General features: G+C 36.6%; 1 long non-coding RNA gene across 1 annotated transcript; it reads left to right on the top strand.

Annotated features, from left to right (window-relative positions):
• Positions 1 to 1,310: 1,310 nt before the first annotated feature.
• LOC135319419 (uncharacterized) lies at positions 1,311 to 4,229 on the top strand. The gene is made up of 2 exons (XR_010378006.1): positions 1,311 to 1,726; positions 3,551 to 4,229. It is a non-coding gene; the product is annotated as an uncharacterized LOC135319419 (long non-coding RNA).
• The last annotated feature ends 14,374 nt before the right edge of the window (positions 4,230 to 18,603 follow it).

The following is an 18,603-nucleotide window of genomic DNA, read 5'->3' as shown; positions in this document are numbered from 1 at the left end:
ACTTCTTATATTCAGGGACAAAATCTTGACTTATTCAGAACCCTTATTACGTCTCTATAGTCTTGCTGCTAATAGACACTCCATAAATATTTTCTCAGTGATTAAATCTTTATAGGCCTCAACACTATTAAACAGTTGCCTCAGGGTGCTAATATCTGGAAAGTCAATAGGAAATACCTAAAATAATGTATTATACTGAGTTGATTGCTAATTTTATTTTCAAGACAGCACAGAAGGGAACTGGTGGGGGGGGAAGAAAATTTGTAGTACATTTCTAAAATTTTGAAAATTGTATGGCTAGTGCTAATTGACTGTAATATATTGTGTGAGAATAATAATCACAAGGTTTGACAACCTGTAGGTGATGAGCACTTTTCAGTCAGAATGTACAAGGCAGTGAACATCAGGTGTGATTACACCGGACTCCAGCAGCTGAATTTCAGACCTGTATTTAACCATAGGCGTTTGTTACGATGTAAAAGATAAATTCTGTCTGTTACAATGTGGTCAATTGTAAATTTAAGTTTATTTTCCCATTTCATATTAGGTTTGTACTCACGGTTCTAAATTACATGGTCTCCACATATTAGTACACTTTAAATGCAGTTTTCTATGTAACATGCATTGCTTTCATATACAGTGACATTAAAGTCGTTTCCTTTCTAAGTTTGATTATGTCAGTATGCTTTTTACTTTGTAATATTGTGAAAACTATTTTCCTAGCTTTTAATGTGGGCACAATATATGTTTATGAAATAGCAATAAAAGTAACTTAGGCAAGCTTCTAATTATTGAAGGTCACAGAAATACTATTATCTAAAAATTTATGTGATTTTCTAAAAATTATGGCAATTTCTTACTGGCCTATTTACTTAGATATATAATCTTTCATCAATAAATAGCACAGTGAAATATAAATTAAATATATAAATTGAATTTGATAGATACATTACTCTTAACAACTTTCTTTCCTAAAGTAAAAAAATTTCATGTATCAATTCAAAGAAACACAGCAGAAAACGAAATGTACAGGAATTAAAATTCTTATTTCAAATTGGTAGCAAACAAAAAGTGAAGCAAATGCGTTATCTGGTAGAAAAGCTACCACCAGGCGGCGCAGCTGAGCCCCCAGCCAGGAGTGGCGGCGCGCTCCCGCTCGCGCGCGCCACGCTGGGTGACTGGGAGCCGGACCGCTGCCCTTCGCGCCTGGGCTGGCCGCCGTGGGGCGCCAGCTACCGGCTGGGGTGGGGGCTGGTTTTCTCGCAGGCCATCGGGGAAGGCCGCTGGAGGGAGGGGAGGGAGGACAGGGGGTGGGAGCGGCGGGAGGGCAGCCGGAGAGCAGGGCGAGGAGGCGGTAAGGGGAGGGGAGGGGCCGCGCGGAGCTGGGGCCAGGCCGGGAGGGGTGCTGGCAGGGTTGGGACCGAGAGAGAAAGTAACTCCAGGACGAGACCGGAGCGCCCCGCGCCGCGGGCACAGGCGGCGTGGCTGCGCCCGAGCCTGTGCCGCCGCTCCCGATCCAACGTAAGCCCGGCGCGGGCGCCACCGTTCATCGATGCGCACCCCTGTCCCTAACGTGGCTGCGACGCCCAGAAAGTCGCCCAGCCGGGATTCGGACCTGGGCAGGGGCGGCGGGACACGCGGTGCGGGGACATCCAGCATCAAGGCCTGGCGTGGAAGAGGGGACTGCCAGCGTGGCCGGCCCTGGCCCCGGGTAGAAACTCTCCAGGTAGGTTGGGGGTCAGGTCCTGGCACGCAGGCCTCAGTGCAGGGCCGGCGGGTATCCGGGGTCAGAGCCTGGCTCCCGGAGCTGGGACTTTGGGCTGACTGGGCCCAGCTTGGTGTCCAAGTCAGAGAGAGAAAAGGTCTCCAGCGGGACAGATGTGCGTCCTCTGCCGCCCAACCGCGAGTCCGAATTGGAGCGGGAGGGGCTGGAGCGCTGCTGGTCGTGCCAAGCGCGCGGGATCTAGAGCCCCAGGGGGGCACCTGGGAGACGTGATCGCCCCTCGGGAACCCCGCTGCCCGCGGGCATCCCCGGATCTGGACCGCGCACCGCATACACTCGCAAACAGCCCTCTCCCCCGGAACTGGAGCGTGCTTCCCTCCCTCGTCCCCAACCCCTGACTGCAGAAAGATAAGCTTCAAATTTTCACTCCGTGTCTCATATGTGCCTGAAGGTATTTAACTGCACGAGTGAATAACAGCATTAGTTTCAATTTCTTTTTAATCCCTGCAACAATAAACTTTGAGAACAACAACAAAAGAAAACTAAAACCAAAAGTATGAAAATTCTATGTGACAATATTATTTGATGGTACATGTAATTAGTTAGATTAATTTTATTTCACTTAAGGAAACAATACTGTAAAAAATTTCTATTAACATGCATAATGAAAATACATAAAAATATCAGTCACTTTTACAGAACTATTATTCAAAGTGTTTTACATATGCGGAGTCAGACTTGCCATGAAGCTGATGGAATTTGTTTCCGAGCACCTCATTTGTACAAACCGTTCCAGGGACCTGAAAACAGTCCTAGAATGTGTTTATATGGTCAGTTATTTTTGTTACATTTAGAAATATATTTATAATTGTGATTTTTTTCTTATTGTAATTAATATTTTATTTTGTGACTGATAGTTATTTATAATTTGTCTTCTATTTCTTAAATAGAGCCGCTTCAAAATGGAGGGGCTTTAAAAGTTAAAGGGTCATATAGCCTTGAGCTGTATTAGTTAGCTATATGAATCGACTGCATTAATTTGTTTAATTAATATGACAATATGCTTTACACACAAAGAAACAGGACAGGAAAATTAAGGAACTTCTATATGAAGGCTGTTAAGTTAATGATATAATATTCAAAACAAGGCCTTCTGGCTCTTGAGTCCCTGTTCTGAAAGTCCACACTTATAGACATAGATATTAACACAGATGGAACTCCAGACTCTGTCATACATGTATGAGGTATGGCTTAATTTATGTAAAATTCCAAACAGGCAAAAATAAATGGCATGTTTTACAGATACATACATTTACAGTAAAAATACAAAGACTAGCAAAGAACTGGTTAACATAGGACTCATGGTAGGAGTTACCTCTAGAGAAAAAGGAGAATTTAGTGGGGAGGAGCCTCCAAGGGCTTCAAGTGTCTTTGCTATTGTATATTTTTAAATGATTATTTATTCTACAGTTATCAGAGTATTATTTTACTTTAAGTCGTATGTAGCTTATAGATACCCTCATGTGTGCAATACGTATAAAAAATTCAATAAAAATTGTCACATATTTCAAAGTACATAGGTTCCCCTAAGTATACATAGAAAATCCCACATGTCTTTCTTATTGCTTTAAATAGACAGGAACTGTATTTTTTAATTTAATGGAATAAAAATAAAACATTTAGATTTTAAGCTATATTTTGGCATATTTCAAAGGAGAACACAACTTTATTTTGGTTTCATCATGAAATATTAATAACATAATAACCAAAAATACCTGGAATCTTGGTAACCATGAATAATTAGTGATTTAATCACATGTATTACAGAGACCTGGTTCCATATAAGGATAGACACATGGAAAGAGTGTCATACTTATCAAACCATAAGAAGAAGCTGGGAAATCTGCAAAATCACACTGCTGCTGAACCCATCAGAGTGCTGACTTTGAACGGCTACCATCAGGGTAAAATTTGAGGAACGCTGGCATGAGCCTCCAGACAGACAAGACACTGGCAATCCCTCACCTGTCCCAGAGCACTGGAAGTGTTAGGTAGTTAGATAAGTGGGGGTACCAGGCAGACAGGTGGAGGAGAGAGAGGATGGTCTGGATGATGGTGGCATGCCTGCCTCCAGCATAAAGGGGCTTTACTTCTTTTAAGTGAGTGCCAGCAAGAAACCAGTTAGAACTAAAAGGCTGGAACTTCATGGTAGTGACAAGGACCTAACGGGACATGACCCAGTTCTCATTGTAATATAATTAGCATTGAGGTTCTGGCCCCTCCATGGGTTTTTCTGTGTTTATCATGGATAAGGGCATTCACAAAAGGGGACAAACATGACTGAGCACTCCAGGGGCAAGAGCCATCAATCAATCAAAAGACCACCTCTAAGTGAGGGTACAAGAGGAAGGAGCAAAGACCATTGCTGTCTGCACTTGGATCAGCCTGCCTCCTGTTCTTGGAGGGGTACTTCACCTTTCCTAATAAAATCTTTCACTGCACAATGCTTTCATCTCCCTTGTGAAATCTTATCTTTTGAGTAAGTCAAGAACTGGGGCCTTTTCCTTCCCCCTTTTAGGGTAACAGAAGGAGACAAGATGGCGATGAAAACAGATACAAAAGTATCAACTAACTCCTTAATGAACTGCTCAAAGCTGAGCACTCCCAGTTGGGAGAGTATGGAGTCCTGGGAGCACAGATGGTCGCAGCCCCTTCTCCATGGACCTCACTGTTTGCTTGTGAAAAAGCCTGGGGGCAGGAAAGAGTGGAGAAAGCCTCCTACATTTGGTGTGTTCCTGTTGCCCTGGGATGGCACTGCTGAGGGAGAAAACAATTCTTACCTGGATGCTTTCCCCAGTGGAATAATGTCTTAAGATGCTGAAAATAAAGGGCAGTAAATCCTGTCACTTTCAGGGGGTTGAAAACTCAGAGTTTGGTTAATGGAGACAGGCAGACATCCTCCTAGTTTCAGAAAATTAAAGATTTCTTTTTACCATGGAGGGCAGGGCAGGATCACCAAGGAAACTTGGCTCCAATGACTCAGAGACACGTGAGCTACCTAAGACTGATGCTAAATGAGGAAAATGTGGAAAGCCTCTTTGTTCCTCACCACCTGGAGTAACCAGGACCAAGAAACAAGCAACAGCAGACCAACCCCCAGCAGAGGGATAAGAGCACACAGGGACCAAGATGCAGGGTCACAGGGAACATCTACAACTGAAGGTGGACCAAGCACATTCCAGAATAAAACTCAGATATTCTATCAGTCTAGCTCCCGCCCTAACCACAAGGTGACACTGAAGGAACCTGAGGTTGGCCGTGCATGGCAGGTAATTGAAACTACCAGCAAAACAGAAACACAGCTCAGCTCCTCAATGAAAGCCTAGCAGGAAAAGAGGCGTGCCTATTTCCAGCCTTAAACATTATTTACTTAGGCTTCTGACCCCCTACATGGAATATGTAGATTTCAACTAAAAGTTATGAGACCTATGAAATGGAAAGAAAAAAGAATCCACTGTTGAAAGATAAAACAAATAATAGAAGTGAAAATCAGACAGGGAATATAAAATCACTATGATTAATACATCACACGCTCCAGTGAAAAGACTTGAAGACATTCATGAATAGATGGGTCATTTCAGCAGAGAAATGGAAACAATAAGAAAATGTCAAAGAGCAGGCTAGGAATAAATTTAAACACATGCCCAGCAAAGGGAATGAAGAATATCTTTGACAGGCTCATCAGTAGGCCTGACACATTCAAGGAAATCCTTGGTGGACTTGAATATAGGTCAACAGACATTACTCAAATGAAAACAAAAGAGGAAATTCTTGGAAAATTTTAATAATTTAAATTTAAAAGAACAGAGTATCCAAGAGATGTAGGCCAATCAGTCTGAAATATATTTAATTGAAGTCCCAGAAGGAAAAAGAAAGTAAAAGAATGAGGGAAAAAAATTGCAAAATGAATGGTCAAGAATTTTCAACAAATAATGAATTAAAAAATAACCTAGAAATAAATTCATACTGCTAAAGGCCAAAGATGAAGGGAAGCATTAAACTCTGTCAGAGAAAATTACATGATCATCTTTAGGAAATGGGGTGTCTCCCAGGTGTTTGAGACCAGGTGGAACCAGAATAAAGTTATCAACGTGCCTAAAAAAATGATGTATAATTTAGAGGAGTGAATGATCCGCCAAAGGGGTTAAGAGAAATCAGAGAAGGGAGGTAACAAGGTCAGTTATCCCGTGTAAAGTATGCTTTTGCTGGCTAGAAGTTGGATCACCCAGTCATATATAGTGTACAAATCAATGAATCAATTAATTAACTGTATGAACATATATAAATAACTAATAAAGACAATTTAAAATTATATTCTGATGCTATTATATATTCAAATGATAAAACAAAATATGTCTCGGTATTTGTACTCAAATAATATACATTTCTGATTTTTTTTTAATGTAAGTATAGTCAGTTTACAATGTATCAATTTCTGGTGTACAGCATAATATTTCAATCAGACATATACATACATATATCCCTTTTCATATTCTTTATTACAGGTCACTGAAAAATATTGAACATAGTTCCCTGTGCTAAACAGTATAAGCTTGTTGTTTATCTATCTTATACATAGTAGTGTCAGCAAATCTCAAACTCCCAATTTATTCCTTCCCACTCCCTTTTGATTTGCCTTTCAATAACATTTGCTTCTTTCTTTCAATGTAATTTCAATAATTACCTTTCCAATATCTCAGGTTGATTTTAATATTCTACTAAGTTGAGCTTAATATTCATTGACAGATATTTTAAATTTCATAGATTCAACTGACAAATAATACTATGCAAAATGCACCCAACTTTACTACTGTGAATCATGTCTTGAATCAGAAGAGCTCTGGGACCCTGAAGAAAGCAAGCACATCAGTCAAGCACTAATCCAGAGGCAGGAACCATGTGGTACCTTGAATGTGGACATTTTAATTAAAAGTATTAACTATAACAGGGAAACATCTACTAGAATGTAAAGGGTCCTATAGAAAATCTAGAAATAACAGATAAAATAACAACCAGATCTCCTAGAGATAAGATCATGAACCACAGGGAGAGACTCATTTCCTGAAGTGTGGAGAACACCCAGACCTCTTTTTAGAGGGTGGGTATATCTATGGCTCATGAGAGAGTGGAGAATTTCACCGAGGCCACAAGCTCCCAGGGAGTACAGGAAGAAATTTTTAATAGGAGGTACCCTGCTGGAAAATCCCCACTAAGAAGCCACTGTGGAGTTGGTGGAGAAATCTACCCCCCAGGAATATCCTGAGCTGCTTATAAGTCAGGTACTTCTGGAGTCAAGGGACTGGAGGAGCTATGCCCTCTGCTGAGCTTGGAAGTTGACATGGTGCAGGAGCCTGCCTAGGAAAACACAGCAGACTTGGAAGAGAAACCCCTTTCTTACTCTAGTGTCTCTCTGGTACTCTCTACTAACAAAGCATGCCATCTGCCACAGGAGAAACATCTACAGGGTCCAAATATATTATTTCAGAGCAGTCATTTAAGGGTGGTTTGCAGCAGAGAGGCAATGCACTGATAACAAGTATATTACAGTTTAATGTCTCTCAAGAAAAATGCATCTGGAAAAAAAAATGGTCAGCTATCTGGTCTAGTTTGAGCCACAAATTTTGCACTACACGCACTTGCTATTCTAAGTATTTGCCAATAATAAGGGGAAAGAAAGAGACAACACAGAGAAAACATTCAAAAGCATCCCAGAGCTGGTTATGTCAGTGTTTTCAATTTGTGAAATCTCATCAAGCTTTAAAGTTAAGTTTTATGCACTTGTCTTATCATTTATATATTTCAATAAAGACTTTTAGAGTAAAGCATATATGTGGCAAAGTTTAGTTTTTGATTATGTAGCACTCCATAGAATTCATGTATTTAGCTCTATTGGCACATGGATTTCTTTATATTTCAATTGCCAATTCAACTGCAAGGACTCTGAATTGAACATAACTGTATTTCCAGGCTCTCAATAAAGATTTTTTTTAAATTGAAGTATGAGTGTATTTTGGAAGGAAAGACTTGTCAATCATGCAAAATATGTGTTTTCTTTGACTTCTTAGAGGTTCCTAGTTTGCCTCTAACTGAAAGTTATAGTCATTATAAATGCCATCAGGAAGCTAGTAATTATTGTATGGTAATTATTTTATAGTAAAAAACCAAATGACCCTCATTTCATTCACTAAGTTCTTTTATTTTAAACTGAAGTATTTTTGACTTACAATATATTAGTTCTGGTGTACAGCATGGAAATTTTATATTTTTATAGATTATACTGCATACAAAGCTATTATAAAATAGTGACTATTTTCCTTGTGCTATCCATTAGGTCTTTTTGTATCTTGTTTTATGCATAGTAGCTTCTATTCCATAATCCTCTATAATAGCTTTGTCCCACCCCACACCCCTCTCTCCTGACAACCAACAGTCCATTCTCTGTATCTGTGAGTCTGTTTCTGCTTTGCTGTATCTGTTCTAATTATTATTTATTATTATTATTATTAGTAGTAGTAGTAGTAGTAGTAGTACTACTACTACTACTACTACTACTACTACTGTCTTCACCCTTCAATGGAGAATCAGTCCCTGTCTTAGAAGACAGGTCTTCAACAGTGTTATTAACAAGTGAATCACCTTTTGTGTTAGGCTAATTTCATTCATGGTCTCATTAATTCTTTTCTAAATCCTGTCATTTACTTTGTAATTTTCTGCTCTTCCCTTTGACAATGGACTTTTCTACGTTGCAAGCTCTGGTCAAAGCAATGTTAACAATTGTGATATAAGCTGAAAATTAATTGAAGATAGAAGAGTGCACTTTTGATTGTCCTGTTCATGACATGACCTACTCTCTCTTGAATCCTCACCATCAACCTGAGAATGAGCTGAGACTAGCTTCCTGGCAGCTAAGAGACCCCATCAAGCTGGGTTAAGTCACCCCAGCTGAAGCCAGCCAAGTCTGGTCAGTTCACTACTGACTCATAAGTTTATTATACAGGAGAAAGAACCTTCAGCAATGTCAGTCCAACTCAATTCAGATTAGCAAGACCTCCAAACTGAGTCAAAACCTTGCAAAAAATAACAGGTAGATGTGATTTTAAGTCACTATATTTTGATATGTCATGGGAAAATATCTACATAGCAAAACTTTTCACTTCTGGCAGAAGTTTTCTCTCTCACTCAATGTTTTAAAATTTAAAAACAATGTTTTTGTTCCTTAGGAAATATTATTCATAGCACTCCTCTCGAGTTTTATGCATTGACAAGGAATTAAGAACCAGAAAAAGCACTGATATTCTTATATGAGATGGTCATGTGAATTTATTATAGTTCAAAACATTTTTCTTCATCCCAGCAAGAGAAATTGTGAATCTAAATTTCACTATAACTAAGATACAAAATATTACATGCTATGAACTTGTAGGGTTCCTTGGGAAGAGTTAAAAGTTTAAAGTTAAAATCTACAAGTGTTGAGTCCACCAAATGAGAGAATTGATTAGAAACTAAGAATGGTTTTTATTAATTATTTTTGGATCTAGAGATTATCATATTATCTGAAGTCAGAGAAAATCAAATATCATATTACTTACATGCTGAATCTAAAAATGATACAAATGGACATATTTACAAAACTAAACCAGACTTACAGACATAGAAAACAAACTATGGTTACAAAAGGGGAAAAGGCAGTGGAGGGATAAATTAGGAGTCTGGGATCAACAGATGCACAAGGTATAGCACAGGGAACTATATTCAATCTCTTGTAATAACCAATAATGGGAAGGAGTCTGAAAAATAATATATATATACTAAATCACTATGCTGTACAGCTGAAATTAACACAACATTGTAAATCAACTATACTTTAATTTAAAAAAATAAAATAAAGCCAACAACCTCTTGGTGCTGGTCATTGGCAAAACAAAAACAAGCAAACAAAAATAAAACAAAAAAGACAATACTGGTGATCTGATTCCCTCATTAACAGATGTTGCAAGAGTTAAGTGAATTTCTTTTCATAATTATTTAGAAATATTTTACAATAAAAAAGTGATAATTGAATAAGTGTAGGCTTAATGATTGTTACACCAAGTGTGTGTGAACCCATAGGTTATTAAAAAAACAGGGCAAATTTAATGACTGACAATCAGGCAATTATGAGAACAGCTGCCAAAACCAAACTGTCCTAAGTCCTGAATCATTGTGAAAACTCAGGGAAAGAACCTGTGACTTGACGAATAGCCAATAAATATAATTTATGTGAGAAATGTATTACTATATTTTATGAAAATTTGTATGTGTGTCACTTGGTGATGCCATGTGTTGGGCTCAGCTGTGATTCATGAGTCAAGAGAGAATGGGGAGCGTTGCTCTGCTAATTGCACACACCACAGCTAAAACATACATTATATTCCAAAACAATGACTCTTTTTTTTTTTTTATTACTTTTAAACTCTCTGTCTGTTTTGGAGACAAGAATAAACAAGAATTTTAAAAATGAAGAGCACTAAAAACATTCTGTAAGACTATATTTTTGAGAAATGTTTATTGAGCACCTCATCTTTACCAGCTACTATGAGTCAAAGGCAAAGACTGCATAACTCTCCTTTCAGAAGTTGAATGGGAAGAAATAGTTTCCTTTTAACTAATCACAAAGAAAAAGATATAATTGATGTTGAGGACCTGAAAAAAGCCATCTGATTCTTATTCTACTTCTAATCTTAAATAATTTCAACTCTCCAATTTTATGTTTGCTTATGTAGCTAAGAAGATACTTACAGTATTCTTGGATGATGATTATTTATCATCTCTAAATGTTTTTTCTTTTGACCTATCCTTTCTGCTTCTTTGAGCTACATTGGATGATATTATCTACCCACATGTGTGCAATAATTTTCCCATGAAAATTAAGCTTCTTAGAGAAAATCTATTGTTGCTTGGGTTAACTTTACAGCCCTTCAGATCCAATTATTTATTTAGGCCATTAAGTGTTTGAAAAATGAAGACTTAGATTTGAAACCCAATTTGGTCACTGACTGGTTTCAAGAAATTGGAGAAAATTATTTCCTTTCTCTCTGTTTTGATTTCCATATCTACAAAATTGAAATTAAAGCATTTGCTCACTTTATCTCACAGATAGGTGTAAGGAGAACATGAAATGCAGTTTCAGAAAGAACTTAGTAAATTACAATGAAACGTGAAGCATATTCTCTTAATGATAAGGAATTAAAAGTTCATAAATTGACATATTTGATTTCTCATGCACTGGAGATTTCTAAATGGGAGTAAACCTGTTAGGGTTGTAAGGATGAAAGTTTTATAATTACTTCTAGCCATTCATTCCAATATCACATCCCTGTATTCTTTGTGAGGTTGGTAAATTTAAGATGTTCTACTTTCCCTTATAAGTGAAGCTGCATATTCTTGCTTTCTCAGGGAAGGACTACTTTTCTAAGGGTCTCTTTCATTTTGGCTGTGAGGGATCAGACAGCTTCATTGTTCAGATGATAGCTTCACATTCAGAGAAAAATAGGAAGGAAAAGAATAACTGGAAATCAAGCTATTTTCACAATTTGGAAAATTTAGACACATTTCTAAAATCATGAAAAATCATACAGTAAAAAGTCATGACTATAAATCTTAAAAGAGCAATTCTAATGGGTTTCTAGACTGAATATATTATAATGCCTTTCTAGGAAATCATTAGTACATATCACTAAAAAATATTTCATATCTTAGGTTAACAGTTATAAGGGGGGAGACATATGGTACAATAAAAGAAAATGTCATGAGTGTTTTTTTTTTTTTGAGAGTTTTAAATTTATATCAGAAAAGAATATCTTATTGCCTCTCCAATTTTATCTCCTGCCATCAGACTTGGCCCAGGGAGGCCTCATCCAGACCCTCCAGCAGCCCAGGATCCTTGGTATCTTGTGGTCCACATATTTGTCACCTGGGATACACTTTTCAGAATATCTCCTACATATCCTTGAGACATTAAGTCTCTTCTGGGATAACATAAATTAGGTCCCCTTTGTAAAATCTATCACTTGGCATGATGTTAAATAATTTAAAAAAAAAAAAGTCCTGTGTTTGTGGTGAACATGAGGTTGTAATATTCTGCTGAATACAATCCTCACTGGTATATTTTTATAGTTGTATAATGGGTATATTCTTGCTGAATATCTTTCAGGTTAAGAAATATTATGTTGCTTTAATTTCCTTAAATCAAACCACTTGTATATTAACACCTCTTCCTTATGTGGTGAGAAATATTTATTCTATTCAGCCAAGTTACAATAGGGAGCTGTTTCCTCCTCACTGGCAGTTTTACATTTGACCCTTGGGGACTTTCACTGGCTGGTAAGTTAGACAATGCTCTCCCCTACACACAGACTCCCTCCCTGACATGATCTATTCAGCACATCAATCTTAGGTCTCTGCTCTTTTTTAAAGCATCCAAACTAGTTGGCTAATGTCCTATCACTACTATCATTCACATAGACAGAATTGAGTTTGTCAGGCTCCAGGCCAAAAGCCTATGTCTAATTTAAGTCCAACTATAGGCAATTGCAAAGGATTTACTTGAGGAAATTCACAGGGGAAAGCTGCTCAGCCCACCCAGACTCAGTGCCCAGCCAATGAATTGCAGTCTCAGAACCCAGGGACCCTAGTCATGCATGTCTTTATGCTTAACTCATTTCCTGGCCCAGGCCATCCTCTTGGAGGCTTCATCATCAGTGTCTCACTGCAGAGGAGGCTCTCAGGCACCTCTGCCCTGATAACCTTATCAGGGACCCTTGAAAATATTTTTCTCTGTGGTATCCTAGCCCTTACCATTTGGCTCCCCACAGACCTCAGATCCAACATGACAGGAGCATTTGGTTTGGGGGCTTCCTGGAAAGTAAGACAAATATTTTCATTGATCCACCTGACCATTGTCTTGGGCAATATCCTGGGGGAAAGTGAACCACCATGGGTGCTGGCACTTTCTCCTGTTTAACCTCTAACTGTGTCATCTCAACAAGTGATAGAAGGCTTGACTGTTACATTCATCTGGCCTTTTGTCTTGATCAACTACTTCAACATCTGACAGCTTATCTCTCTTTAGCTCAGCAAGAGACCTGGCAAGACCCAGAGATGGTGCACAGCAAAAAATGCAGCATGTAGTAATAGAGCTAGAGCTTAGGAAAATACTCTATGAAAATCATCATTTGGGGCCATGTAGCTGTCTTTCAGTTATACTCTTTTTTCGTTTACACATTTTGGAATACTCGAATTCTAAAATTTGAATATTCAAATTAGTTTCTCACCATTGTCCGTTTAAGTCTAGAATAGCCACAATTCCCAGGACACAATGCTTCTCTGACTTTGAGGAGGAGGGTTACCTTGGTCTCTCACTCTTTGTTGTGTGGGATACAGTTGTAAGAATAAAACAGGAATTAACATGTATTAAACAATCCTGTCAAATCTGTGACAGGAAAATCTTCTTTCTGTGTTATCCTTCCAAGGCTTAATTTCTCCTGTATCTTAAGTCAATTGCTCTCTTTCTGGGTCACACCTGCTACATTGCTTGTTTCCTGTGTGTTAAATATTTATGCTAGTGGGTTTTTGACAGCATTCTCTCTTATGATCTTCCCCTCCCCTCTACTCCTCTTCTCTTTCCTTATTTTTTGGGGTTTGTGTTTTACAATTGTACTTTTTTGTTTGTTTGTTTGTTTGTTTATGCATGTATGCTTTCTGATGGAAAGGATAGTTCACCAACTTCTGGCCACTCTGCACTGTTACATAGTGTGAGAACTTAATGACAATACAATGGGGAAATGGAGAATGTGCACACAATCAGAAAATTGAATCTTGTATCACTCTTGTTGTCATGCTTTATTCCTCTTGACACTATATTTTTTTATTCTGGAATTTGCCATGCATCAGTGTTTCATGCAGATTGATTGGGTGGGAGCGGTGCAGGCAAAAAGACACCATTTGTACCCTTGACTCATACAACATGGTTCCTTGACTCTGTTGAGAAATTCCAGATCCTTTTTTAAAATATAAAAATTTTTCCCTAAGGGAAAAACTAGATTTTGAAAGGAATAAAATCAGAAGAATATATGTCCTATGGAAAAACATGATTGTCAGCTTCAGGTTTAAAACAAGAAAGAAAAGAAAATAGTAGAACAAAATGTATGGTTATCCATATTTTTTTCTAAAACTGAGTTTCATACTTGTTTCTATTTATTTACAATCCCCAAGTTTGAAATGGAGAATATAACTAGTCTCTTAAAATATTAATTCTCAAACAGTATTTTAATATTTTAAAGAAGAAAATATTTTGAGTTTATTCCTTTAATAATCTTAGAACAATTAATTTTTGAATGTCCTAAAAATAGCTTTAAATGCATCTGAAACTATATACATCAGATATGTTATTAGGATCTGATAGACAGCATAATATCAATAGATGAGAAAGATCATCTGCAACCCTCCTTGTCTTCCTTTATGAGTATGGAAATGAGATACTGTCAAATATCTCTTTTCAATTATCTATTTTCAAATATCCATTGTCAATTGCTCAAAGTTTTGACATTGTCTGGGGTTTTTATGACTTGTAATAAATCACAATTTTAACAGATCCAAATTTTTTAAAAAGCAACTTCCTTAGAAAAAAGTGTTCCCAAATTTGTATTATAACCAAATAAACTGACTTTTTTATTTTCTTTGATGTAGGGCAGCTCTCAGAGGGTATTATGCCCCTTTGGAGAATTACTGAGGAACAACACTGATAGAAAGTGAATACTGTTTGGAAGAAATCTGTGAGAATCAGATTTGTAAGAGGACAATAAAACATGTTTTACTACTGCATTATTCAGTAACCGTTTGGTTAAAAGTGACATTGATTCAAACTAGTTTAAGCCATAAAAAATTACTTATCAGTCCATACATTGAGAAGGATAGATACTGTGATAAGGGAAATAAGAATTATCATGGTTCTTAGTGAACTGAAAAAAAATTAATGAGAGATAGAAAGTGTGATATAAGCAAGGTTTTTATTAGTAAAGTAAAAAGGTACTAAAAGAGAGTACACTCCTGAGAATCGGGAGCAGGCCAACCAAGGGGAAAAATGCTTATTTCAGGTGAGAATGGATTCCAGGCTTCAAATATGTAACTAGCAACCTGTATCATTTTCTGCATCTCATTTCTGACTTCTTTCTGAGACACCCTCTCTTCATCATTATGAATGCTGCTCAGAGTTCCAGTTTAACAAGGAACTTATTTTTCAGGACCTCACATGCAGAGATATCCTCCTTTCCAAATTCCACGTTGAAAACTCCACATATGTCTACTTCTACCACCCAGAAAAAAGAATCAATCAAGATAAATCAAATTAATCAAGCAATCAGGCAAGCAAGCAATCCCAATTCTGTCTTGCTTAGCTTAAACCACATAATCATCCTTAAACCAATTGCAATCTGTGGAAGATACATTCGAACTGAAATGTTGGTCTCTGTGTTTTGCAGTGACTGCTTCTTGACAAATTATCAAAACTTTTGTTGTGAAAATTCATTTTGCTGGTTGGTTCTGTGGGTCAGTGTTTCAGACAGGGAATGGAGGGGAAGCCTTGTCTGCTTCACTTGACATCTGCCAGGGCATCTCAGAGGCAGGGGTCTGAAGTAATCTGAAGTCTCTCTCACTCATATGTCTGCAGGTTGAAGTTAGAGGGAGTTGGACAGCTTAGGGACAGAATAGACAGGAATCCTATGGCATCTCTTCCTTACTCCATGTGGTCTCATCACCTGACCTCAGTATGAAGCTTAGGGTAATCAGGCTTTTAATGTGTCAGCTCAAAAGTTCCAGAACAAGAGATACAGGTGGAAGGAAGTTGTGTTTCCTTTTTCTTAGAGTCACAAGTTATACAATGTAACTTCTGACACATTATATTCATTAGAAATGAGTCAATAAACCAGTCCATATTCCAAAGACTCATATATCTTGTGAGAATTTGAGAACATGTTTGAAACAACCTCAATGTGCCTAATTTTGGGAATGGTAAATGACACATTTTGGTAGAAATTTCCACAAAGTAGAAGAATAGATAACCAAAAAAAGGGGGTGTATGTGTTTGTTACAACCATGTAAGAAATAAATACATAATAATCACAATCAGTTTTAGTTTTAATGGTCCAATATGCTATAGATATTATCTTATTAATTATAATTTGCTATTACAGTTGTAATAAAGTTAACAATTATTTATATCATCTCTGAATTATCATTAAGCCTTGTTCATTGTTAGACATTTTAATCAATCTTTCTATTTAAGAGTATTAATTTTCCTTTTTCTATCAATTGGTTAAAATAGATCTTTATTTATTTATTTATTTTATTTTTTAGGCAAAGTAAACAGGTTTAAATTCTTCTTGAGTCCTGTTTAATTTAAGTGGATTTTATCTTGAAAAGGAATATCTGATCATGAGCTTTTATTTTCAATATTAAACTATGGATGATGCTGTGAGTTTATTTTTTCTTCTATCATTTTGTGTTTCAAAAGAAAATGTGAGGAATATGAGTTTGTTTATTTGCTATTTTTAGTATGAAGCTAACCTTTATCTTTGACTTTTCTGTTATATATTTTATGGGATGAATTTCCTTCCTCTCTCCTCTGTGTTTACATGTAGGTGTCTTAAGAATTATATTACATGTAACATAGGGAGCATTTCATTGCACATGCAATGATTTTTAAACATTTTTACTTGTCTAGAAAACATATCCACACTACAATTTTGGCTACCACTTCTTCCCTTTTTGTTCTGTTCTATCAGTAATCACCAGTAATCTGCATTTTAGAATCACCAGTTTACAGCTTCTATAGATACTTGCATATTTTTTCTGTTAATTTTCATCTTGTCCTGTGAATTCAGGGAAACCTTTTCAAATTGTTCCCCATGTCACTTAATCAATAACATTCTTCTGAGAATTCAAAACAATTTCCCAAACATTTTCCAAATTATGGAACAGATCATTTTCAGAATTAATACCCTCCTTTAAGTGTTTTGTATTTTGTTCAATATATTTGATTCTGCACTATACTTTCATGGCTCACAAGTTGTTAGTAACTATGTTTTTCTTTTAATTTCATTTGAATTGTAATCCCTCCAACATTGTTTATCAAGAGGTGGGTTATGTTAACTTGATCTCTATCCTTCTGACAGTGCCACACCATCTTGAATAATGTAATTTATAGAAAGTTTTGAAATTGGGAAATGTGAGTCTTCTACCTTTGTTTTTCTTTTCCATTTTTGTGGTATCTTGGACCCTTGAATTTCCATATAAATTTTACAGTCAGCTTATCAATTTCTGTGAAAAAGTTAGGTAGAATTTCAATAGGGAATTCATTGAATCTAATTCAGTCTGGGAACTACTGATCCCCCCAAAATATTGTTTGCCAATGTATGAATACAAGATTCCTTTCCACTTATGTAAGTTTACCTTAATTTCTTTAAAAAAGGTTTTACAGTTTTCAGTGTACAAGTCTTATAGTTCTTTTGATAAATAGATTTTAAACATTTTATTCTTTTATATGCAAGATCATAAATGTATGAAATTTGTCCACTGCTATTGTATAGAATAACAACTAATATTTTATACTGATTTGATATCCAACAATCTTGCTAAACTCATTTGTTACTTCTAATTGTGTTTGAGTGTGTGTGAAATACTTTGTAATTTCTGTATCCACTCACATGTCATCTGTAAGTATATGGAAACATTTTTATATTTAGGAAGGCATAACTGTCATGTTTTCCTTTAGTTCATTAAACATGATTTAATTTGATTCTTGGGAGATATATGTAGAAGTTGATATAAAGTTTTTGTAAAGTGTATCCCACATCTAAGTTTTCTCAGGGACAGTTTCTTTACTCTTTTTTCCCTATTGTGTAGCATAGTTTCGTGATTCTTTGCATGTCTCATAAATTTGTTTTTTTTTTTTTTTTTGAAAACTGAACATTTAAAGTAATATAATGTGGCAATTGTGGAAATAAGATTTTTGTTCTTACTGATTTTTTTTTTGGTACATTTCCTGAACAAATCTGTAAAGTCTGTGTTCTATATCACTTGTCACCAGAACTACCTTTTTTATTAGCTTAGCGGTCACCTAATAAGTGCACATATTTTACTTAAATGAGATGTTCCAATAAGTCTCCTGGATATTGTTGAGGGGTTTTATGTGCATGTTAGACACATCTTTAATGCTCCTTCAGTTTACACTATGCTTCATCTCTCACTTTGAAGTTTCAATATCAGCCAGAAGTGAGATATTAAGACCTTCTTAGTTCCTCCTGGGCTTAAAAACTGCCCTATACATGACCTTCCACATTCTCAGGAATATATCAGAGCTATTTAAAACCCCCTATGGATGTCCTATTTTCCAATTTTTCCTTTTAAGTCTTTTGGTCATCTTCCCATTTGCTCCAGGTGTTGTTATTGGCTCAAGCAGTTGTGGTACTAAACAATTATGGCTGATGGTTTTTAACACGTGTCCTGGGGTAAAAATTTCCACTCTACATGCTGACTCGTATCAAATAAAAAGCAGCTGTTGAATTTGGGTTTACAGGGGGCTGCCATGCCAAATAATAATAAAAGATATCTGTAGGAATAAGGCTCTATGGGGTAGTCCAAATCTATTCTACCCTATTTTGACATCAACTTCAGGAAGTGCTTTATATTTGTTTATATTTAAATAGATACATAAAAGTACTTAAAGAATATTATCCTATTAATGCAATGAACAGAGGGTAGCTATTTTAAGATTGTAAATGATA

Source organism: Camelus dromedarius, chromosome 26, assembly GCF_036321535.1.
Source record: "Camelus dromedarius isolate mCamDro1 chromosome 26, mCamDro1.pat, whole genome shotgun sequence".
NCBI lineage: Eukaryota > Metazoa > Chordata > Mammalia > Artiodactyla > Camelidae > Camelus > Camelus dromedarius.
The sequence above is the reverse complement of the archived record's forward strand: the minus strand, read 5'-3'. Positions and strand labels throughout refer to the sequence as shown.